Source organism: Canis lupus, chromosome 23 (genome assembly GCF_011100685.1).
Source record: "Canis lupus familiaris isolate Mischka breed German Shepherd chromosome 23, alternate assembly UU_Cfam_GSD_1.0, whole genome shotgun sequence".
Taxonomy (NCBI): Eukaryota; Metazoa; Chordata; class Mammalia; order Carnivora; family Canidae; genus Canis; species Canis lupus.
The window spans coordinates 33,731,665-33,757,320 of NC_049244.1; the positions used below are offsets into that span (position 1 = coordinate 33,731,665).

At 38.7% G+C, this 25,656-nt stretch overlaps 1 long non-coding RNA gene across 6 annotated transcripts in view; it reads right to left on the minus strand.

Moving 5' to 3' along the window:
- LOC100686256 overlaps positions 1-25,656 on the minus strand; it is a 115,137-nt gene that overhangs the window by 27,062 nt on the left and 62,419 nt on the right. The window lies entirely within an intron of this gene.

Sequence of the window (25,656 nt, forward strand, 5' to 3'; positions counted from 1 at the left end):
GATTTTTTTATTCTGCCTATTATCTTTATCATTCTCTCTCTCTCTCATTTTCTCTCTCTCTCCCTTATTCCTTTAGAAAGACTTTGATGATCCATCTAGCTGTTAACTGTTTCCCATTAAAAATTTTTATCACGGGGGCGCCTGGGTGGCCCAGTCAGTTAAGCATCTAACTCTTGATCTAAGCTCAGGTCTTGATCTCGGGTCATGAGTTCAAGCCCCATGTTGGGCTCCATGCTGGGCATAGAGCCTACTTAAAGAAATAAAATTTACTTTGGAAAATTTCAAACATGTATACATTTTGAGAAAATTATATAATACAGAGTTTATCTTCATGTACCCATGACCCAGCTTCAGAATTATTTTATATATACCCTTAACATTTTCCAAACAGATCTGCTTTTAAATGGATAAGGGAAATCTGAAACCAAGCTCTTTTCTAGGGTTACCTGTGTGGCTCAGTCAAACATCTGCCTTCAGGTCAGGTCATGATCCCAGGGTCCTGAGATTGAGTCCCATGATGGGGGCTCCCTGCTCAGCAGAGAGACTACTTCTCCTGTTCCTTCTGTTTCCTACTCCCTCTACTTGTGCTCTCATTCTGTCAAATAAATAAAATCTTCAAAAAAACAAAAACAAAAACAAAAAAAACCAAACTTTTTCTAGCTTGAGGACTGATCAAAATATGCAAAACTCTCTATCATCTCATCCTTTGTGTACCACTCCCTAGTGGATAGCCCCATTCTCCACCTGGGAAGCCAAGTTGACTCCTCTCCTTTTTTGTTTTTGTTTTTGTTTTTGTTTTTGTTTTTGTTTTTGTTTTTAAGAGACGAGAGAGAGAGACAGAAACATAGGCAGAGAGAGAAACAGGCAGGGTCCTGGGATCATTCCCTGAGCTGAAGGCAGATGCTCAACCACTGAGCCACCCAGGTACCCAGACTCTTCTCTTTAATTTCCCACCTTCCAGCTGATCAAGTCCAATTGGTCCTGTCCATACAGAACTCTTCTCCTATACACTACTCTTCTCTATTCCCCCTATCACTAGTATTCCTACACTCCTGGAAATAGACACTTGACATTTGGGACACTTCTTAGACAACCAGAATTAGAGGTTTGGTGTGTTTATTATTTATCTGTTGCCATATAAAAATTACCCCATACTGGGGAGCCTGGCTAGCTAAATTGGTGAAGCATGCAACACTTGATCTCAGGGTTGTGAATCTGAGCCCCACATTGCAGATTACTTAAAAATAAAAAATCTTAAGGGCACCTATGTGGCTCAGTTGTTTAAACATCCTACTCTTGATCTCAGCTCAGATCCTGATTCAAACCTTGCATTGGGCTCCATGTTGGGTGTGGAACCTGCTTTAAAAAAAATAAAAAATAAAATAAATCTTTTTAAAAATTGCCCCAAAACTTAATGGCTTCAAATAACACACATATAGGCTACAATCATGCTGCTGGCTCACTCAATGATTATTAGCAACATTCATTATCCATGGATTGTTGGACTGAGGGCTCCAATTCCTTGCTGGCTGTTAGCTGAAAGTTGCCCTTAGTTTCTTGTTACACGGGTTTCTACTACATGGCTGCTTACTTCAAAGAGTTCAAGCCCAGAGGCAATAGAATCTACTAGCAAGGCAGAAGTTACAATATTTTATAATTTAATCATGGTAGTGTCATCCTATCATCTATGCCACAGAATAAACTCACTAGGTCTAGCTCACTCTCAAGGGGAAGGAATTATGCAAGAGTATAAATACCAGGAGTTGGGGATCATGAAGGCCACCTTAGAAGTTTGACAACCCCAATGAGACAGGAGGGAAGTTTTTACAACTGCTGAGAGCAGAACTGAAAAGAAAGCTGAAACATGGGGAGAGCTTGTGGTCCCCACATGTCAGGAAATAAGAGGTCCAAAGCCTAGCATGTAGAAACTTAGAATAGGAGATTGGTAAACAAGAGTAAACAACAGGAAGTTCTGCAATAAAATACAGCACAGACTGTAGTTATGCTTGCTGTAAGTCTTCTCATCAGTAGGTATATTGGCTGCATTGGTTATATTGCATTTTCACAGGGAAACAGAGTTTACATGTCAGTAAAACTCAAGAGCATTTCTCAACTTTTCTTACCTCGCTTACTGTTGTTTTTGTCTCCTTCAAGTGCCTTACTTTCTATTGGCCATTCTGAAATGCCCATGTTGCCTATGGTTGAGAATTGTGCTCTGTATTTTTCCCCCTACCTCTCATTTCTCTCCCTCACAGTTCTCTCACTTTCACACCATTAACAATGCAAGAAGAAAAATCCCAGATCTACCTCATTAGCTCTCACTTCTCCAACTGCCTATTTAAAATATCCAGCTGTTTCTTGGAACATTGCCACCAAGTTGTAAGATCATAATCCTCAACAAAATGTGTCTCAAGCCAGAGTCATCGTCTTTCTCTTAAAACCAATCCTTTAAATATACAAGCAGAGGAAATTACCCAACCATGGTTATGATTAACTGTGGGGTAAATATTAGGGCTTCAGAGCAGGGGAGATTCTTACTTTTCATATTAAACTTAACTATGCTATTTTTACTTTTCACAAGGAGCACATTTAATATAAAAATAAAATAAATAAAAAAGAGATAATATTTTAAAACCACACAGCTCTTCTTTCTGATTTAAGCTGTTATGTTTCTGGCCATGGTTTCCCATCCTTGGTCACCTAGATTCTGCTTCCTCTGTGATTTTCCCTCTTTCAAGGTCTATTCAAGTATCTAGAATTATAAACGGAGGTTGACACTTCCTATAGTGACAATAGTGAGGGGAGAGCAGAATGCAAACTAAAGAGACTCAAGAAGAACACAATAAACCTAATCAGAACAGGGCTTTGGGCACAGACAGAGGGCAGAAATTCTTGAAGTATCTGTTGATTTCAATATTGTTATAGTGGGATTTTGCACTAATCTGAGAGAGAAAAGACCAGAAAATTAGGTAGGCAGTAGGAGCGGGTAGGTCAGAGGGCCATTTGATGAGCTCCTGATCAGCATTAGGATCAAGGCCTTCACAATGGCAGGCAGATTTATTGTGAAATCATTAGAACTTAAGCTTCAGAGATCCTGACATACACAGGCCTCTTTCAGAGCTCTAGGAAGGACCCTAGCAGTATATTTTTATAGAGATATATTTTTGTAAACCTTGTAAAAATAAGAGATTGATTTTCCATTTTTGATTCTCCTATGTCATACTTCTTGAATTGTGTAGTGTGGAATGATTATGAGTATTTTGGGGATCTAGTTAAGAGGAGGTTGACTTGGTGAAATAGTTTGAATTTAGTGAAGTGTATTTATATGCTCGTTAGTCAATTTCATATATAGCAACTTATTAACTTGCTATCCTGGGTTAGAAATAGCTTCCAAAAAACTCCTGTTTGCCTGATATGCTGACTTACTTGGGATCATGATATGAAAGTGCAGTTAGAGGATGGATTGCCATATGAAGTTGTATATAGAACCTGGCAATAGAAGTATGTGGGTAGTGGAAAAAATGATTTGAAAGATATAGATCTGTAGGTTAGTCTGTTGAATATTTTAGCCATCATTACATATGAATAATTATAAGCAGGTAATTTTATTCTCATCCATGCCTTTAGGGAATATACTTAGTAACACAATGTTTATAGTTATAACTGCTTAGTACATTTAAAAACTTTTTTTGATGGAATTTTTATGAACTAGAATTTGTCAGAATTTCTGTATTTAACTTTCTGGCTGATTGAATATCGGATATTGATATAGACAAGGACAATTTAAGACTCAAAATATACCACACTATAACTGGAACATTGATAATTTACCAGTGAGTGAGGGTCATTCAAAAGGTATTTAATACTAGCCCATATGTTAGTTTACTTGGACTGCAAATGGAGTGGCTTAAACAACAGAAATTTATTTTCTCACAATTCTGGTGGCTAGAAGTCCAAGATTAAGGTATCAGTAAAGTGGTTTTTGTTTTGTTTTGTTTTGTTTTGTTTGTTTGTTTGTTTGTTTCCCTCCAAGAGACATCTCTTTGGCCTACAGATGGCCATAGATGAAGAAAAAACATACGACAAAATCCAGTACCTGTTGATGATAAAAACTCTCAGTAGGTTAGGAATAGTGAGAAAACTTCCTTAATTTGATAAAGAACATCTATAAAAACCTTACACAGGATATTAAAGATGAGAAACTAAAAGTTTTCCCATTAAAATCAGCAACAAGACAAATATGTTCCCTTTTCATCACTGGTTTTTGAAACCATATTGAATGAAGCCCTAGCTAATGCAGTAAGACAAGAAAGAAATAAAAGACATGTCTTGGTAAGGGAAAAATAAAACTGTCTTTGTTCACAGATGACATGATTACCTATATAGAAAACCTGGAAGAATCAATAACAGAAGTTCTCTTAGAACTAATAAGCAATTAAAATAAGGATACAAGGTCAATACACAAAAGTCAATTGCTTTTTTATCTAGTGGTGACAAACAAGTGGAATTTGACATTAAAAACATAATATCATTTATATTAGGACCCCCAAAATGAAATAATTAAGAATAAATCTAACAAAATATGGATAACATCTATATGAGAAAAACTACAAAACTCTAATGAAAGAAATCCACAAAGAACTAAATAAATGAAGAGCTAGTTCATGTTCAAGATGACAGTTCTTCCCAAATTGCTCTATAGAGTCAACACAATCCCAATAAAAATTCCAGCAAGTTATTTGGTAAATATTGACAAACTGATTCTAAATAGTATAAGGGGTGATGTCACCAAGATAGCAGTGTAGACCACAGCATTGAAATCCCCTACTCCCAAATTGACAATTAAACAAGTATCCACAAACAGAAATAGCTCTGGGAGAGCTCAGGAGTCCACTTAAGAAACTTTAGCAAGAGTGGAACAAAAAACCTGAGGACAACTGTACAAAAAGAGAAGAAAGAACAGTTTCATTTTGCCTACATTATCCCACTGCCTAGGCCAGCACTGCTTAGTGCCAGGAGCAAACTCCCCAGCTAGAAAGGGTGTAACTCTTCAGTAAAGGGAGAGTGGAATGAATAACCAGCATCCTCAGCCTTTGGGGGCAATGCATAAATGACCCACTTCACTTTCACCCCATCCAGAGCCTGGCAAAACTGAGACATACATAGATGGCTAGGAAAAAGAAAAAGAGCAAGGGCTACCAGTAACAGCCATGCAGTGGGAACCATGTGGTTCCCAGTGACCTGCTCTGCAGAAGACTTCAGTAGCTTTTGCAACTGCAGAAACCAATGCCCAGCATAGCCACTGAGATGTCTTGCAGATTCCAGTGGCTTTTGCCCCACAGGTTTTCACACTCGAAGGCATCCCTTCTGATTCCTTCCCTTGCCCCTGGCTAAAGCCTGCCAGCCCAAGATTCACACTGGTAGTCAGCCTCTGTTTCTAAAGCTTCATGAGTATAAGATGCCAGTCTGGACCCTGGGGTTGACTTCCACAGCTGTTCATGTGCCTATGGCAAACTCCTGTAGCCACAGGAGTGTATGCTGACAAGGCCAAGGTCCCCAAAGCTGCTTGTGGACATAGACCTGGCCCTATCTCCTGTCACTGGCTGATGCTGCTGGACTCATCTGCAGCTAGCCCCTCCAGCTAGGTGCCTGCACCCTGCTGGTCTGTGTTCCGTCATCAGTCTCCACTGGCATGCACCTGCAGCAATACCCTGCAGCTGCAAGAATCCAGGCCAAAAGCAAGAGCCTCCAAAGCTGCATGTTGGTACAGATCAAACCCTGTCTCTTGTCACTGGTCTGCACTACTGGAATCACCTACAGCTAGTTCCTCCAGCTGTGCAATTGTACACCACTGATTCAACTCCTGTCACCAGCATCCACTGTTGTGTGCATGTTTGTGGTTAGACCCTGTGGCCACAGAAGTGCATACTGACAGCCATTGCTCCCCAGCTGCTAATATGCCTGAAGTTTGCTCTGGTCCTTGCTGCTGGCTCTGGCCCTAGCCACTATCAATGTGTCTGCCACCAGCCTCTGACACTACACAGGCACCTATAGCTGGCCCCTACAAGATGTGTGCATACCAACTGGCTCTAGCCATTACCAGTGATCTTTAATTAGTGGGCCTAGAAGTACCCAATAGTCCTTACAGACATTGTAGACTCTTCATGGCATTCACCAAAGATCAGACAGTTGTTGATGCTATGGATCTCAGCTGCCTGAGCCATTGTCATTGTGTCACCCTGGACTTGGGACTGCTACATGCCCCCACACATGGCACCCCTCACCACTAGACCTGAGATCACAGCATGCCTCAGTGTGCCCCTATCCACAAGTGAAGGTATTTCCTTGCCAAAGTCAGTCCATAAAGTCTAGAAAAGGTGACTTCTTCAAATGTGCAGACACCTATGCAAGGTCATGAATGAAGATCATGAAGAATCAGGGACATATGGCACCATCAAAGAAACATTAAACTTCTAGTAACTGAAAACAAAGAAATAGAGATATATGAATTTCCTGATAAATAATTCAAAATAACTGTTCTAAAGATGCTCAGAGAGCTGCAAGAGAGCACAGAGACAATTTAATGAGATCAGGAAAACAATACAAAATAAGAAGTTCTACAAAAAGAAAACATAAAAAATTCCCACAAATTTTGGAGTTGAAGAAAACAATGAAGGAATTGAAAAAATCAATAGAAAGCTCCAACAGAAGACTGGACCAAGCAGAAAGAAAAACCACAATCTCAAAGATAGATCATCTGACATTTTCCTGTTAGAAGAACAATGACAATTTTAAAAAGGTAATGTAGAAAGCCTATGGGACCCCTCGGATATCATTAAGATAAACAATCTATGCATTGTTGGAATCCCAGAAATAGAAGAGAAAGAGAAACGGGTAGAAAGCTTATTCAAATCATGACTGAGAACTTCCCACACCTGGAGAGAAATTTGGACATCCAAGTTTATGAAGCTAATAGGTCGTCTCAAAATTTCAATCCAAAACAACTTTCTCAAAGACACATTATTAAAAAACTCGTTTAAACACAAATACAAAGAAAAGATTTTTAAAGGAGCAAGAGAAAAAATAATTCTCTTCTGTAAGAGAATCTCCATGAAGCTATAGATGGATTTCTCAGAAGAAATCTTACAGGCCAATAGAGTAGGATGATATATTTATAGTGATGGGAAAAGAAAAAATTAAAAAAACAAAAAACAGCTTGATACCAAGAATACTTTACCTGGTAAAGTTGTCTTTCAGAAATGAAAGCAAGGTAAAAACTTTCCCAAACAAACAAACAAAAAAATTTGAGGGGGTTCATCACCACTAGGCCTGCAAAAAGTGATTAAAGGAGTTCTTAAAACTGATACAAAAGGATTCTGATTAGTAGCATGAAAATATACAATAAACTGGAAAGGTAAGTAAACATACAGTCAGATTCAGAATACTTTAATACTGTACTATGGTGATTTGCAACTACTTAACTCTAGAATAAAGGCTAGAGAACAAAAGTATTAGAAATAGTTATAGCGGGGATCCCTGGGTGGCTCAGCAGTTTAGCGCCTGCCTTTGGCCCAGGGCGCCATCCTGGAGTCCCCGGATTGAGTCCCACGTCGGGCTCCCGGCATGGAGCCTGCTTCTCCCTCTGCCTGTGTCTCTGCCTCTCTCTCTCTCTATGTCTATCATAAATAAATAAATAAATCTTTAAAAATATATATATATAAAAAAGAAATAGCTATAGCTACAATAATTTATTAATGGATACACAATGTAAAAAGATGTTAAGTTGTCACATTAAAAACATAAAATGGAAGGAGGTAGTAAAAAGATAGAGATTTTGTATATGGTTGAAGTTGTCACCAACTTAAAATAGATTATTATAGATATGAGATAGTTCAAGTAAGCCTCAGAGTAACCACAAAACAAAAACCTATAGTAGATATACATGAGATAAAGATAAGAGAACCAAAGTACACCACTATGTAAAATCATTAATTCATAAAGGAAGGCTGCAAAAAAGGAAGAAAGAACAAAGGAACTACAAAGGAAACAACTAATAAGATGGGAATACTAAGTCATTACTTATCAATAATTACTTTAAATGGAAATACGTAAAATGCTTTTATCAAAAAGCATGGAATGGCTGAATAGAGTTTTAAGGATTGTATTCATTTATTTGAGAGAAAGAAAGTACGAATGGGGCAGGAAGGAGCAGAGGGAAACGAAGAAGCAGCCTCTGAACCTAATGTGGGACTCAAACCCAGGGTTCATGACCTGAGCCAAAGATAGACACTTAACCAACTGAGCCACCCAGGCACCCATGAAGAGATTTTTAAAAACCAACTATACGCAGCCTATAAGAGACTCACTTCAGCTTCAAGGTCACATGTAAACTCAAAGTGAAGGGATGGAAAGAGATATTCCATGCAAATGGAAACAAAAAGAGAGCAGGGATAGCTATGCTGATATCAGATTAAATATATTTTAAATCAAAAACTGTAACAAGAGGGGTGCCTGGGTGGCTCAGGTGCTTAACTGTCGGGACTCTTGCTTTCAGCTCAGATCATATTCTCAGGGTGGTGAGATCAAGCCCCACCTGGGGCTCTGCCCTAGGCATGGAGCCTACTTCAGATTCTCTCTCCCTCTGCCCCTTCCACTCGCTCACTCTATATATGCATCAAATATTGGAGCACCTAAGTGCATTAAGCAATTGCTAACAGGTATGAAGGGAGAACTAGATAATGATACAATAGTGATAGGAAACTCCAGTACCCCATTTTCAACAATGGAAAGATCATCCAAAAAAAAAAAAAAAAAAGAAAGATCATCCAAACAGAAAAATAATAAGGAAACATTGGATGTTTCCATTGGATGGAAATATACTTTAGAACAAATGGATCTAACAGGCATATACAAAATATGCCACCTAATAGCAGTAGAATACACATTCTTCTCAAGAGCACATAGAACATTTTTCCAGGAGAGATCATATGTTAGGTCATAAAACAAATCTTAGCAAATTTAAAAAGACTGAAATCAGCCAAAAAAAAAAAAAAAAGATTGAAATCATACAAAGTATCTTTTCTGACCACAATAGTATGAAGCTAGAAATAAATAACAAGAGGAAAACTGGAAAATTCACAAAAATGTGAAAATTAAACAACATACTCCTGAACAACTAATGGGCCAAAGATGGAAACAAAAGGGAAGTAAAAAGATACCTAGAGACAGGGGTGCCTGGGTGGCTCAGTGGTTGAGTGTCTGCCTTTGGATCAGGGAATGATCCTGGGGTCCTGGGATCAAGTCCCACATCAGGCTCCCTGCAGAGAGCCTGCTTCTCCCTCTGCCTATGTCTCTACCTCTCTCTGTGTGTCTCTCATGAATAAATAAATAAATAAAATTAAAAAAAAAAAGAGACCCAGAGACAAATGAAAACAGAAACACAACATACCAAAATTTATGGTATATAGCAAAAGCTGTGATAGGAAGAAAGTTTACAGTGATAAATGCCTACATTAAGAAAAAAAGAGAAAGATTTCCAATAAACAACATAATTTTACACCTAAAGAAACTAGAAAAAGAAGCACAAAGTAAGGCCAAGGTTAGCGGAATGAAGGAGATGACAAAGATCAGGACAGATACAAATGAAATAGAAAGCATAAAAATAAAATAAATAAATAAATAAAAATAAAATTAAAAAAGAAAAAAAGAAAGCAGAAAAATAATAGAAAAGATCAATAAAACTAAGAGTTGGTTTTTGAAAAGATAACCAAAATTGAGAAACCTTAGCTAGATTTACCAAGAGAAAAAGAGAGAACTCAAATAAAATTATCAATGAATGAGGAGACATTAAAATTGATATCAAAGAAATACAAAGAATCAAAGGAGACTACTATGAAAAATTATACATCAACAAATTGGACAACTAAGAAAAAATAGACACATTCCTAAAAACAGCCTATCAAGATTGAACCATGAAGAAATAGAAAATTTGAGCAGACTAATAATAAGGAAAGAGATTGAATATATAATCAAATCCTCCCAACAAAGAAAAGCCCAGGACCAGAAGGTTTCATGAATGAATACAATAAAATATTTAAAGAATTAATGTCACTGCTTCTCAAATTCTTCCAAAAAATTGAAGAAGAAGGAATATTCTCAGACTCGTTTTACAAGGCCAGTATTCATCTGATTCTACAACCAGGCAAAAACACTGCAAGAAAAGAAAACTATAGGCCAATATCCCTGATGAATATAGATGTAAAAATTCTCAGCAAAATATTAGCAAACTAAATTCCACAGCACACTAAAAAGATCATACATCATGATCAAGTGGGATTTATCTCTAGATACAAAGAATGTTCAGCATATACAAATAAAAAAATATGATAGACCACATCGATAAAATGAAAGATAATAATTTTACAATGATCTCAATAGACGCAGAAAAAGCATTTGGCAAATTTCAGTATATTTTTATGATTAAAACTTCTAGGAAATTGAGTATAGAAGAAAAATATCTCGGGGATCCCTGGGTGGCTCAGTGGTTTGGCTCCTGCCTTTGGCCCAGGGCATGATCCTGGAGTCCTGGGATCGAGTCCCACGTCGGGCCCCCTGCATGGAGCTTGCTTCTCCCTCTGCCTGTGTCTCTGACTCTCTCTCTGTGTCTCTCATGAATAAATAAATAAAATCTTAAAAAAAAAAGAAGAAAAATATCTCAACAATGTAAAGGTTATAAATTACAAACCTACAGCTAACCACAAACTTAGTGATAAAAAGGTTGAAGCTTTCCCTCTAAGATCAGGAACAAGACAAGGGTGTCCAGTCTTACCATTCCTATTTAACACAATCCTAGAAGTCTTAGCCAGAGCAATCAGGCAAGAAAAAGAAATAAAAGAAATCCAAATTGGAAGGGAAGGAGTAAACCTGTCATTATTTTCTGATGATATAATCTTATATATAGAAAACCCTAAAGATTCCACCAAAATCTTTAGGAACTAATAAACTAATTCAATAATATCTCAAAAAGCAACTTACAAAAATCAGCTGCATTTCTATATACTAACAATGAACTATCTGAAAAATAAAGAAAGAAAACAATCCCATTTACAATAGCACAAAAAAATTAAACACTTAAGAATAAATTTAGCCAAGGAAATAAGAATTCTATCCACCAAAAACTATGAGATATTGATGAAAGAAATTGAAGATATAAACAAATGGAAAGATCTCTTATGTTCATGGATTTAAAAAGTTAATATTAAAATGTCCATACTATCCAAAGCCGTTTATAGACTTAAAGCAATCTCTATCAAAATTCCAATGGTATTTTCACAGAAATAGCAAAACAACCCTAAAATTAATTTGAAACTACTAAAACTCCATAACAGCCAAGGCAATCTTGAGAAAGAACAAAGCTTAAGGATCACAGTTCCTGATTTCAAACTATAATACAAAGTTCTAGTAATCAAAACAATATGATACTGGCATAGAAACAGACACATGAGCTAGTGGAACAGAATTCAGAGTCCAGAAATAAACCTACACATATAGTGTCAACTACTGTTTGACAAGGGAGCCAAGAATATGCAATGGCAAAAGGATAATCTCTTCAATTAAAGATGCTAGGAAAACTGAATATTCACATAAAAAAAGGGTGAAGTTGGATCCCTATCTTACGTCACTCACAAAAACTGCTTTACAATGGATTAAAGATTTATACATAAGCTTTGAAACTATGAAAATCCTAGAAGAATTCCTAGAATACAGGAAAAAGCTTATTGACATCAGTCTTGGCACTGATTTTTAGGATATGACACCAAAAGCAAAAGGAACAAAAGCAAAAATAAAAAAGTGGCACTACATCAAATGAAAAAAAACTTCTGCAGGGGCACCTGGCTGGCTCAGTTGGTTGGGTGTGTGACTCTTGATCTCTGGGTTGTGTGTTTGAGCCCCACATTTGGTGTAGAGAATACTTAAAAATAAAATCTTAAAAAAAGAAAAGGAAAACCTTTGTACAGCATAAATAAATAAATAAATAAAATCAATAAATGAAAAGGTAACCTAAAAAATGGAAGAAAGTACTATGTCAGATTAGGGGTTAATATCCAAAATATATAAGGAATTCATACAACTCATAGGAAAAAAAAAACAACTAATCTAATTTAAAAATGATCAAGGAGATGAAATCACTATCTTGAGAAGATATCTGCACTCCCATGATCATTACACCTTTATTCAGAGTAACCAAGACATGGAAACAACCTAAGTGTTCATCAACATATGAATGAAAATATGTGTGTATGCACATACATATACAACTATATAAAATATTACTCAACCATAAAATTTCTGCCATTTGCAACAACATAGATGAATACTTAGTGAAATAAGTCAGACAGATAAAGACAAATACTATATGACCTCACTTATATGTGAAATCTAAAAACATCAATATCGTAGAAATAGAGAGTAGATTGATGGTTGCCAGGGGGTGGAGTGAGGGAAGCACAGAAAAATGTTGGTCAAAGAGTATAAACTTATAAGATGAATTAGTTTTAGGTATCTAATGTACAACCATAGTGACCATAGTTAACAATGAACTTTCAAGTTAACTTGAAAGATACAGTGAGGGGATCCCTGTGTGGCGCAGCGGTTTGGCGCCTGCCTTTGGCCCAGGGTGCGATCCTGGAGACCCGGGATCGAATCCCACATCGGGCTCCCAGTGCATGGAGCCTGCTTCTCCCTCTGCCTGTGTCTCTGCCTCTCTCTCTCTCTCTCTCTCTCTCTGTGACTATCATAAATAAATAAAAAATTAAAAAATATTAAAAAAAAAGAAAGATACAGTGAGAATAAATCTTAAATGTTCTCATCATAAGAACAACAACAAGAAGCCATAGGTAAAATGAAAAGGCAAACTACTGAATGGGAGAAGATAATTGCAAATGATATATCCAATAAGAGGCTAATATTCAAAATATGTAGAGAACTTATACAACTCAACACCAAAATAACAAATAATCCAATTGGAAAATGGGCAGAGGACCTGAATAGACATTTTTCCAAAGAGGACATACAGATGGCCAACAAACACATGAAAAGATGCTTAACACACTAATTACCAGGGGAGCACAAATGAAAATCACAATGAAATATGCCTCATGCCTGTCAGAATGACTAGGATCAAGAAGACAAGAAATAACAAGTATTAACAAGGATGAGGAAAAAAGGGAACCCTCGTGCACTGTTGGTGGGAATATAAATTGGTACCGCCACTGTGGAAAACATGGAGGTTCCTCAAAAAACTAGGAATGCCATAGAGTCTGTTAATTTCACTACTGGGTATTTACCCAAAGAAATCAAAAACACTTATTCAAAAAGATACAAGCACTGGTATGTTTATTGCAGCATTATTTACAAGTGCCAAGATGTGGAAGCAACCCAAGTGTCCAATGATAGATGAATGGATAAAGAAGATGTGGGGTGTCACTGGAATATCCCTCAGCCATAAAAAGGATGAGATCTTGTCATGTGTGACAACACAGATGGATCTAGACAGTTTTATGTTAAGTAAAATCAGAGAAAGACAAATACCATGCAATTTCACTCCTATGTGAATCTGAAAAACAAAACAAAAGCAGAAAAAGATCCTTAGATACAGAGAACAAAATGAACAAACTGATGATTGCCAGAGAGGAAGGCAATGGGGATGGGTAAAATGGGTGAAGGAGACTGGGAGATACAGGCTTTAAGTTATGGAATGAGTAAGTCATGGTAATAAAATGTACAGCATAGAGAATATAGTCAGTGATACTGTAACAGCATTGTATGGTTAGAGATGGTAGCTACATTTGTAGTGAGGATAGCATAATGTATAAATGTGTCACATCATTATGTTGTACACTGAAATTAATGTGATATTGTGTATCAATCATATTTCAACAAACAATAACAACAAAACAGTAATTATGTAAGGCAAAGGGTGTGTTGACTAACCTTATTGTGGCACACATTTTGCAATATGTATGTATATCAAATCATCAAATTGTACACCTTAAACTTACACAGTTTTATGTCAATTATACCTCAATAAAGCTATAAAAATACAATTAAGAATTTAAAGCCATAAACAAATGGAGTTTATGTGGAAAGACAAACACCCAGGGTAGCCAATATAATATTGAAACAGGACTGACAGGATGCCTGGGTGGCTCAGTGGTTGAGCGTCTGGCTTTGGCTCAAAGGGTGATCCTGGAGTCCTGGGATCGAGTTCCGCATCAGGCTCCCTGCATGGATCCTGCTTCTCCCTCTGCCTGTGTCTCTACCTCTCTTTCTCTGTCTCTCATGAATAAATAAAACCTTAAAAAAAAAAAAAAAAAGAAAGAAATTAAGAGGACTGACATCACCCAACCTAAAGACCTAACAGTAAAGCTGTGACAAATCTCATAGACAGTGTGATATCAGCAAAAGAAAGACAAATAGGTCAGAATAGAGAGACTCTCATATTGTCAACTGATCTTTGACATGAAGCCAAGGTGGTAAAATAAACAAAATATAGTCTTTTCAGTAAATGGTCTGGAACAACTGGACATCCATAGGTTAAGAAAAATCTAGACACAGATCTTATATCCTTCATAAAAAATTAACTCAACATGGATCACAGAAGTAAATGTGAAATGCAAAAGTATATAACTCTTGGATCATAACAGACGAGAAAACCTAGATGACCTTGAGTATAGGTGATGTCTTTTTAGGTACAACACCAAAAATATAATCCATGAAAGAAATAATTGATAAGCTGAACTTCATCAAGATTAAAAACTTCTGCTCAGCAAAAAACATCAAAAGAATTAGAAGACAAGCCACAGACGGGGACAAAATATTTGCAAAAGACGCATCTGATAAAGGACTATTATCCAAAATATACAGAGAATTCTTAAAATGCAAAGATAAGAAAACAAACAACTCAAATAAGAAATAGGCCAAAGACCTTAACAGATACCTCACCAAAGAAGATATATAGTGGCAAACAAACATATGAAAAAATGCTCCAAGGCAGCCTGGGTAGCTCAGCGGTTTAGCACTGATCAGGGCCTGATCCGACCTGGAATCAAGTCCCATGTCGGGCTCCCTGCATGGAGCCTGCTCCTCCCGCTGCCTGTGTCTCTGCCTCTGTCTCTCTGTCTCTGTCTCTCTCTTTCTCTGTGTGTGTCTCTCATGAATAAATAAATAAAATCTTAAAAAAAAAAAAAAGATGCTCTACATCAGGTGTCACCAGGGAAATGCAAACTGAAACAACAATGAGATCCCACTATACACCTATTGGAATGGCCAAAATCTGGAACACTGACAATACCAAATGCTGACAAGGATGTGGAGCAACAGGAACACTCTTACATTGCTGGTTAGAATGCAAAATGGTTCAGCCACTTTGGAAGACAATTTGGCAGTTTCTTACAAAACTAAATATACTCTTACCATATGATCCAGCAATCACACTCCTTGGTATTTATCCAAATGAGTTGAAAACTTATGTTCACAAAAAACCTCCATAGGAATGCTGACAGCAGCGTTATTTATAATTTCTAAAACTTGGAAGCAATCAAGATATTCCTCAGGAGATGAATGGATAAATAAACTGTAGTACATCCAGACAGTGGATTATTATTCAATACTAAAAAACATTAGCTCAAGCCATGAAAAGACCTGGAAATAGCTTAAAGCATATTATTGAGTGAAAGAAGCTATATCTGCATGACCAACTATCTCACATTATTTATGGAAAAAGTAAAACTATGGAGGCAGTAAAAGATCAGTGGTAGCCAGAGATAAAGGATGGAGGAGGGCTGAATAGGCAGAGCACAAAGGCTTTTTTAAGGCAATGAAACTGTTTTGTATGACAATAAAATTGTAGATATTGTCATTAAACATTTGTCAAAACCTACAGAACCCTGATATAAACTATGGACTTTGAGTGATGATGATATGTCAGTATAGCTTTATCATTTGCAGCAAATGAACCAACCTACTATGGGATTTTGATAGTGGGGAAGCTACATGTGTGGTGGGCTAAGAGTATATGGGAAATCCCTCTTCCTTCCGCTCAATTTTGCTGTCAACCTATACCTACTCTAAAAAAATGTCTACTTAAAAGTTGAAAAAATATAGAAACAGTTTACTATCTCAAATATATTTTCTAGGAAGTGGATCTAAGAGGGAATTCAATGTGCTGGATGTTTACTGGCAAGTGCCCTTGGGATCAATTCCTGCTAAAGGAAAGGGAAGGAAACTGACAGAGGGAGAAATCAAGCTACAATGCCAGCCCAATCGTAGCCTTGGCTCCCTCAAAGGAGTTTCAGTGAAAATGGCCCTTCAGAGTTTTCCAAAGTTAGGTTGAAGTGGCCAGAATTTTATTTTCAGCATCTTTATTTACTGGGTATGGCCAGGTCTGAAAAATTGATCTTGGTTGAGGCTAATCTCTACAGAGGAGACAATCGCTGAAGGGACTGATCGCTAAAGACTGCCAATAGCAGTTCTAGCAGTTGGGGAAGCAATCTTACATTGAAGGGGATCTCCGACTAGTATTCACCATGGTATATCCATGACATTTACAAAGGAGAAACTCATCAGAACTGAATGGCCCAGCTGTCCAGGTGTATTTAAGAACAGCAAACCATGAGACATGGAAGGGATAAATGGGTGTTGGGCATTAAGGAGACCATTTGGTGTAATGAGGACTGGGTGTTATATGCAACAGATGAATCACTAAAATCTCCCCCTGAAACTAATAATTAAAAAAAAGAAGAAGAGTAAAAATACAGTTGGAGAATCTTAACTTCAACTTTTTAAAGTTCTATTGGAATTTCTCATACATCACTAACTAGTCTTGCAAAAATATTGTTAATATTTGGAGGATATGACTAAAAAATAGCATTTTCTTTTTTTTTTTTTTTAATAGCATTTTCAAACTTTGGAGTATGAAGAAGGGAGAGAGAAGTCATTGCAAGTTAGCCAGTTGCTCAACAGCTTGAAAGCTTTACAATTGCTTCAAGTTTGGATTTTGTAATTCTTTTAATTGGTGTTTCCTCTTGCACTTTTGATTCTGGTACTATGCTTGTTCACTTCCAGAAATTCACTTATGGTTAATTCTTCAGTCTTCTTAACAGCAACAAAGGAACAGTGAAGCATATGTTTCCTATTCCTTAATGGGATCTTCTTCTGGCCCTCAGCCTGCTGGCAGCTCCTTGAAATGCCAGAAAGAGCCAACAGAGGCTGAGTGCAGCCCAGCCGGCACGCAGAGTGCAGCTGCAGCTTCTGAGAAGGGGCCTCTCTCAGCTTGCATGTAGCCAAGAGGCAGAACTGACGGTCAGCACAAAAGCTGGCCCTCATCCTGTCTCAATTCTGTTTTGAATGGGCCACTCAATCACTTTGAGAGTCCAGGGAGAATTGGTACAGGGCACAGGAATTGGTAATCTCCAGGGCTGGGGGAGTCTCCAAGGATATATCTTAGATGTGAAAATGCTCCAAAAACTGGAATACACTGGACAATCACCAGACAATTTTTGTGTGTCTCTTATATAGTGTGGCTGACCTTATTAAATAAGGTTGTTAAATAAGGTTTTTCCTTGGCAATGGAATTTTAGTCCTTTCCAAGAGCTGGGGCAGCCCAGTGCCCTGAACATGTCCTCAATTTTAGTCATGAGGTTTGGATTCTAATTCCCAATCTTCTGCCACCTTAATCTCACTTAATCTTTCTTCTGAAGTAAGAAAATCAGAATCCACAACTACTGGGTCCCCTCCTAGCTAGGTTAAATTGATCTATACTGAAGGGCACTAGATACACTGGGATTTAGGACCTATGCAGAGGAAAGAACATAAACTAGGATGTAGAAGGCTGAGTCCTGATTCCTTCTTCCATTAACCAGCTAGATGACCTTGGACACACCACTCGAGTTCTCTCAATCTCTATTGGAAAATGGAGATAACATATCATTTTACAATACATATTTTAAGACTTACTATGAGGATTAAATGAAATAATTTATGTAAATTACCTAATAGTGTCTAGTAGCCGTCTTAACTATCTCTTCTTGGCTGTGGCAGAAAGAAGGTAGCTGGCACTGCTTTACAGTTAGGCTTCAAAATTTAGCACCTGCTATAGATGAGGGCTTGTTAGGGTTGAGCCATGAGCTTGAAGAATGCTGTGGGGTTTTGTTTGTTTGTTTATTTTTAAAGATTTTATTGATTTATATGAGAGAGAGAAAGAGAGCAGGGGGAGGAGCACAGGGAGAGTGACAAAGAGACTGTGTGCTGAGCACGAACCCGATGCAGGCTTGATCCCATGACTCTGAGCATCACCTGAGCTGAAATCAAGACTTGGATGGTTAACCAACTGAGCCACCCAGGCTCCCTAAGAATGATGTTTTTAGAGTGAGCCCTGAGGAGAACCAAAGTTCATGTGTCCAGTGGAGCCTCATGACAGCTGGAATACTATGAGGCCTGATGTACAAAGCTGGCCCACCACACGGGTCCCCTAGTGAACTGAGGGGAAGGCCAAGGAAATTTCAGTAACTGTAGGAAAGGTATAATAGCATTGCGGGGCTGGAATATTCCAGGAATTGTCAGTGTACCTATCAGTGGGCTATAGTCACAATAATTCTGTGTAGCAAATCATCCCAAATTCATTTATTCTCAGGTGTGTGTCTGGAAGTTGACTGATCAAGACTGGATATGGTCAGCTGGCTCTGCTTCAAGCTGTGGGTTCACCTGTGCTTGGCTGCTTATTAAGAGTAAGACTCAGATATGCTACATATGTCTTCTCTCTGGGGCTCAGGCTGATGGGCCAAAAGCTGCCTGGGGACAGTTTTTCTCATGGTGATGGCAGAGGTATAAGAGGGCAGGCCCAACAGCATAAACATATTTGAAGCTTCTGCTTGTATAATACCTACTAATGTACTTTTGACCAAAACAAGTTATGAGGCTTTTCACACAGTAAGGGGAAATACATTCTGCCTCTAATGAGAGGAACTTCAAAGTCACATGGCAAAGTGTGTGGATACAGGCAAAGGTAAAGAATTGGTACCAATAAATCAATCTATGATATGGTCTAAATGTAATGCACAACCATTTAACAGGCCACATAGATGCGATGAGCATTCGGTCTCATATTTCAGAAAGGACTTGTAATAGAACAGAAGGCCACTTGAGTTAGCTTCCGTGAAGGACACATTATTATAAGAGGTCAGTGGACAATGTCTTAAGCAGATGGGGGCAGGAAATGAAGCTGTGCAGGTGATACAGGATTGAAAATAGAAAAGTCAGGACAGGAAGCTACCCTTCTAGTTCTCATGAAGTTGCATGACTCTTGGTTTCTGCTGCTTTTGTAGTTGCTTTATTAACCCATTTTCTCTGTGAGGATCAATTTCTTCTGTCTTTCCAAGAGGTCTCTTCTGCCATTGTTTTGCCCTCCTACTGGTTATGGTGCTGGCTTGTCCCTGTGCTGAGTTAGGCCCACACTGTATGACTTTTTTAGTTAAAATGTCTATCAGAGACAATCTCTGGGCTTTTCAGCTCAAATAATCCTGAGAATTTGGTTGCCTTAGGTTAGTTTCCATTGGTTTTTAAAAAGATTTTATTTATCCATTTGAGATAGAGATAGAGATAGAGATAAAGAGCATGCACAGGAGTGGAGGGGGCAGATGTAGAGGGAGAAGCAGGCACCCCATGGGGCAGGGAGACCGATGTGGGGCTTGATCCCAGGACCCCGACTGAGCTCATTGTCTGAGCTGAAGACACAAGCTTAACCAGCTGAGCCACCCAGGTGCCCCTAGTTTTCATTGGTTCTAAGAAAATTAACCCAGAAGAGGTAGGATTATAGGATGAGCAGGAGCTATACAAGGCATCAGAATCTCCAAGAAGGGGATATTGGCATGAAGACAAGAATACACACATGTCCATTTCACAGTTCCAAAAGATCTAGAAAAAGGGGAATGTGCCACCCGAAAACATTTCTCAAAACTAATTTCACAAAGGAATTTATGCAAGCCATACTGACATAGGCTCAAAACCCCATCTTGTATTTGGCTCCTACTTCTCTGACCTCTCAACATCCTCCATAAGAGCTTCTTTGCTCTTCCGTTTTTTGTGGGCTTCTTCTTCTTTTTTTTTTTCGAAGATTTGATTTACTTATTTGACAGGAAGAGCACAAGTAGGCAGAGCAGCAAGCATAGGGAGAGGGAGCAGTAGGCTCCCCACTGAGCAGAGAGCCTGATGTGGGTCCCAGATGTGCCAGAGACCATGACATGAGCCAAAGGCAGATGCTTAACCAACTCAGCCACCCAGGCACCTGTTGGCCCTTCCTTCAAATATTTGTGCTCCTGGAACTCATCATCCTTCACACTTTGCCTAAATGGGCATCACCTGCTGCCAAGGCCATGTGCCTGATTGTATGGCTGGTTGTGAGGTTCAAACAATGTCATTAGAATCGTCTCTATTTCTTTTTTTTTTTTTTTTTAAGATTTTATTTATTTATTCATGAGAGACAGGCAGAGATACAGGCAGAGGGAGAAGCAGTCTCCATGCAGGGAGCCTGATGTGGGACTTGATCCCGGGACTCCAGGATCACGCCCTGGGCCGAAGGCGGTACTAAACCACTGAGCCACCCAGGCTGCCCTGTCTCTATTTCTTTAAACTTGTTTCCTCTCAGTTGACTCATTGTGGGCTTAAGCAGCTGCAGGCATGCATCATACTAATTTCATAATGAGCAAAAGGAGAGATTATTTTCCCAATGGTTCCAACAGAAGTTCCAGAACAGACTCTCACTGTATAAGGTTAGCCTGATTGGGACACATGCAGTAGTAGATTCTTTTAGTGCTCTACTCAGATTCACTCTGTCAGCTGGTGTACTCCTTCCCTTCCTTACACTTCTTCAGACCACCTACAGCTGTTTCAAAGTTGTGGCCAGCAGCTTAAACCTGTGAACTTAACTTAATGAAAGTTGTCCTAGGCTGACAAGAACCTCTTAGCTCAGGGATGCCTGGAAGGTAACACAGCCTCTATCTCTAGACCAACAACTAACAGATAACAAGTTATAAAAAGGGCAACTCCCTTGCCTCAAGGCAGAAAAACTGTAACATAATTTGTATTCCAGAGGCAAGCCTCTCCTTCCATATACAAAATCAGGCCAAACATGGGCTTTACCTGAAACCAGCTCTCTGCTTGTCTTCTTTCTCTTCCTTTTATCCCACTTCCTTCACTCCCTTGCAAGTTTCCCATGAGAACACTCCCTGTCTTTCTTACATCTGAATACTTGCCTCAGGCTCTGCTTCTAGGGAACCCCATCTAAGACACATGCACATTTCTGAACCAGTTACTGAATGAATGCTTAAGGGAAGAGATTCTACTAAGGGATAATCCAGACCACATACTTACCTATACCACATAAACTTGAATTCCTGAATACGTTTCATCAAGGACTTTGATTTGTTCACTGCTGTAAACCCCTATCCAGAATAGCACAGCCTATAATTAAATTGAGTGGACTGTGTGTGTATTTATTATTTCCCAAGAAAAATTAGGGGTGAGGGTGGGGGCCGGGGTGGTTTTTGGTAACTGTTACCAGATGAAAGGGATTGAGTGTAGGAATGTGAAATGATAACTATGTACTACAGAGATGAACAAACAAGCAGCGCTAGACTTCAAAACCAAACCCTCTTTCACTCTGCCAAAGGCCAAGTTCCTCTCAATGACCAAATCTTCCAAGCACTTGTGATCCTAAGCAGTGCTTTCATTTTAGGATTTAAAATATATTCTAAGAAATGTGTTTTTTGCTTATTTTCCATCTGGTGAGTTGTAGAATTACTTTAAGTGGATAATGAGAATCTGCTTTTTTATTTAATATAGGAATTGCAGAGAGCAGTAACTAACATCCAGGAAACAGGTTTCTTGCTGAGTCATTTACCCTTGCTCAAGATAAGCTTTCACTTTGCATTGAATTTTAATGTGATATTTCTTCATTGTCCCCCACCCCTTCTCCCCCCGTCAGCTAGTCAGTAATTTCTCTGTGGCTGAAATGACATTGCCCTTCCAGAAGGGTCAGGCAAAGTCTGCTGAGACACTTCCAGGGATCCTCACGCCTTTTCACTTCCAAGTGCATATTCATGATTTCTCCCCCGGAGGGACTGTGTGAAAGACCTCATTGCAACACAAACTATGCATCTGGAAGAAAAACCCACTTGTTTTCTCAAAATATATTAATTGTACCAAGCATGTTGATACAATTCCAGCCCGAACTATAACAGGCTTTAGTTCGTTTATTTTACTTGCCCTGAGTAAAACTGGGATTTCCATCAAGATTCGTGACATAATTAAAATTTTGGGAGTCCCTGAATAATCTTATTCCAGAGAAATATATATTTACAAAGGTCATAGTGGGTTGGATGGGAGCAAAGTCAAGTCAGAAATGGCCACTAGAAGACTGTTTTGCCAGTCCCAGAAAGAGATTGTTAATTTTTATTTATTTATTATTATTATTTTTTAAGGATTTCATTTATCCATTCATGAGAGACAGAGAGGCAGAGACACAAGCAGGCTCCATGCCGGGAGCCTGAGGTGGGACTCCATCCCAGGTCTCCAGGATCACGCCCCAGGCTGAAGGCGGCGCTAAACCACTGAACCACCGGGGCTGCCCGGTTGTTAATTTTTAAATGCCCTTTGGAGTAAAATTGTTCGTCTCCAACTATCTGTCTTGACAGTGCTAAGATGTGAGAGAACTACATTGGAGACTGGAGCTAATAAGGCTCTAGGAGCACTGCGCTCAGTATTTCACCTGAACGAGCTCTGTAGCTGTCACCAGGTGGCAGGTGTTGGGAACCTGGATCATAGTGTATAACCTTTGTGATTAGGCCCTGGAAACCATTGACCAGTGAAAGAAGTTCAGTCCGTATGATTTGGTCCTTAAATACTAACTCATCATTGATATGAATTAGCCAACTACTCACTACTAGCAGGACTGACATGATTTTCGTGAGCCCTGGGCACTTTTCAATTTTAGGGCCCTTCCCTCCATTAAAAAATAAATAAAAAATTATATTTTAAGACTGTGTTGTCAAAAGAGCAGAAACAGACAAATACAGAGAACAAACTGCTAGTTGCCAGAGGAAAGGGAGAGGTACAGGCTTCTAGTTATAGAATTAGTAAGTCACAGGGATGAAGGGTACAGAATAGGGCATATATTGTAATAGCATTGTGTGGTGACAGATGGTTACACTTGCGGTAAGCATAGCATAGCATATAGAGTTGTTCAATTACTATGTTGTATAATTGAAACTTAATGCTGTATGTCTAGTATATCCCCCAAAAAAAGACTGTATTGGTAAAAAAGCGGTATAATCCAGGCTGGATTCACATTTTTTATTGTGGTAAAATATACATAACATGAAATTTACCATTTTAGTTGTTTTTAAGTATACAGTTCAGGGGCATTATGTATGTTTATATATTCATTATTTTTATATTTTGTTTTTATTCTGGGTTTAAAAGAAAATTAAAATTTTCATGGACCCTAAACATTAGCTTGGGCCCTATAGACTGTATCTGCTGTGCCTAATGAGTAAGGCCTGGGTTGGCCCTGAATATGAGATGGCAAAAAAAGGCAAAAAAGAACAAAACTGAAATGCTCACAAATTTGCTTTATAGTTCACAGACAGAAACTGACATTCAGATTTACCTTGTCTTTCTGCAGGAAAATACTAATCCTGGGACGTAGTGTATTTGCGTGGATGGAACACTGGACTCAGGCAGATTGAATTCAAGGCCTATTTGTGGCCCTTACTAGCTGTGTGTCACAGCCAGCACAGGTGGGGCTTAAGACAGGCCCAGCCAGAAGCCTTGGGATTGGGTGGAGGAGAACAGTGCCAGCGGGCTTAGAAATAGCACCAACTCCTGGTCAAGAAGCCAGGGCAGAGACTCCAGGTGGAGCCCAGGACAGTCCCCAGGGATCCAATGGGGGGAGTTTAGAGTTCAGTAGAGGACATATGTATCAGTCACAGCTGCAAACTAGAGAACAGAAACATAGAAGCAAAAGAGAGACCTAGGAGAGAGGAGTGAATGTCAGTCAGGCCCACTGCTTTTCCATTTGCCTCTTTCTAATTTCCTAAAGGCACCACACCTTCTTTCCTGTCCTAGGTCTTACTGAATCTCAAAGCTTAATGTCCAAGTTTCAGAGCAGAGGTTGTAAATTGTTAACTACTGAGCCAAATCTGGCCCAAAGGTGAGCTTTGTTTGGCCCGCTCAATGATTTTAAAGCTTGACTTAAATGCCAGCACCCCGTAATCAGGAGATGCCTCATAGAACTCTGAACTGCTTTCTCTTGAAAACTTGGCAGCACTCCCTTGCCACCACCAAGTCCTGATTCTCTCTCGTCTTTCTGTCGACTGTGTGTTATAAGGTGAGGCTGTGTACCATGCTTTCTGAATAGAGAGGGGGAGACAGAGAGAAAGAGGAGGCAATTGTATTTGCATCCTGCTAGTAGAACCCTGTATCTTTTTCTGTATCCAAATAATTCAGAACCAAGGCAGAAGCTTGTAAAAAGCTTCCTAGAGAGTTCCACTATACTCAGGCAGTTTTCCCCCTACCCCCACCGCTTGGCCCCTCTATCCTTTGTATGAGCTTCAGTTGTAGCACATGGCACACAAGTATACCAATTTTTTTCAGTTCCAAAAACTTATAGATTGTAAGAGGTCTTTTAATCTTTTAAGTTAATAATCGATATCTAGGTTGGGGGACTCCATAACATTAAATGAACTCATCCATCAACACATGATTTCAGAAGCTTTAAAATGTGAAGGGAAAAAAAGGTAGTGATTATTTTACACTCTTTTACTCCAACAGATTTGTGAGCTTGGTTGAGTCAAGGACAGTACATTTTTGTCCTCCCACCCCTCCGCACTCCCCTCAGGCCATGCCTGTTGATACCCTGAATGAATGTTTCATTTGGAGAATTTTCTAGACGTTCCCTTAGTTACCATGGTAATCCAAAATTGGTTTCACAGTCCTGTGTACCAGGGAGAGCCCTGCTGAGGAAGGCTGCCTGCTGATCTGGACCCAGAACTGTGCTGGATATGCTTGCTTTCAGTCTTGGGCAAGCAGAACACTGACCAAAATAAAATACTTGCAATGAAAACTTCAGGAAGAGCCTTGTGCATATAAAACAATTTATTTGAAATAATTCTGTTGTCAATTGTCAGATTTTCTTATCAATGCAAAAAACAAAAATAAAAACAAAACTGTCCTCTCAAAGTCTTTTCTCAGTGAGCCCTAAATAATTTGAACAAAGGACTCTCATTGGAGAGTTAGAAAATCTATTCTCATGGTTCAGTAATCTGTTGAACTTCTGTTGAATCCAGTTATTCTAAGAAAGAATGTCTATAAATACTGTAATAGCTTCTGTTTCCTAGGTGCCTATTAATGTTCCAGGCACTTCACACACATTTGAAAACACTTACGTGTCACTTATCATGTGCCAGGCACTGTTCTAAGTACTTTGTACGTATTAATTCCTTTAATTCTCATAACAAGCCTATGAAGCAGCTTCTTTTTTTCAAAAAAGACTTTTTTTTTTAAAACAGATTTTATTTATTTATTCATGAGAGATATGCAGAG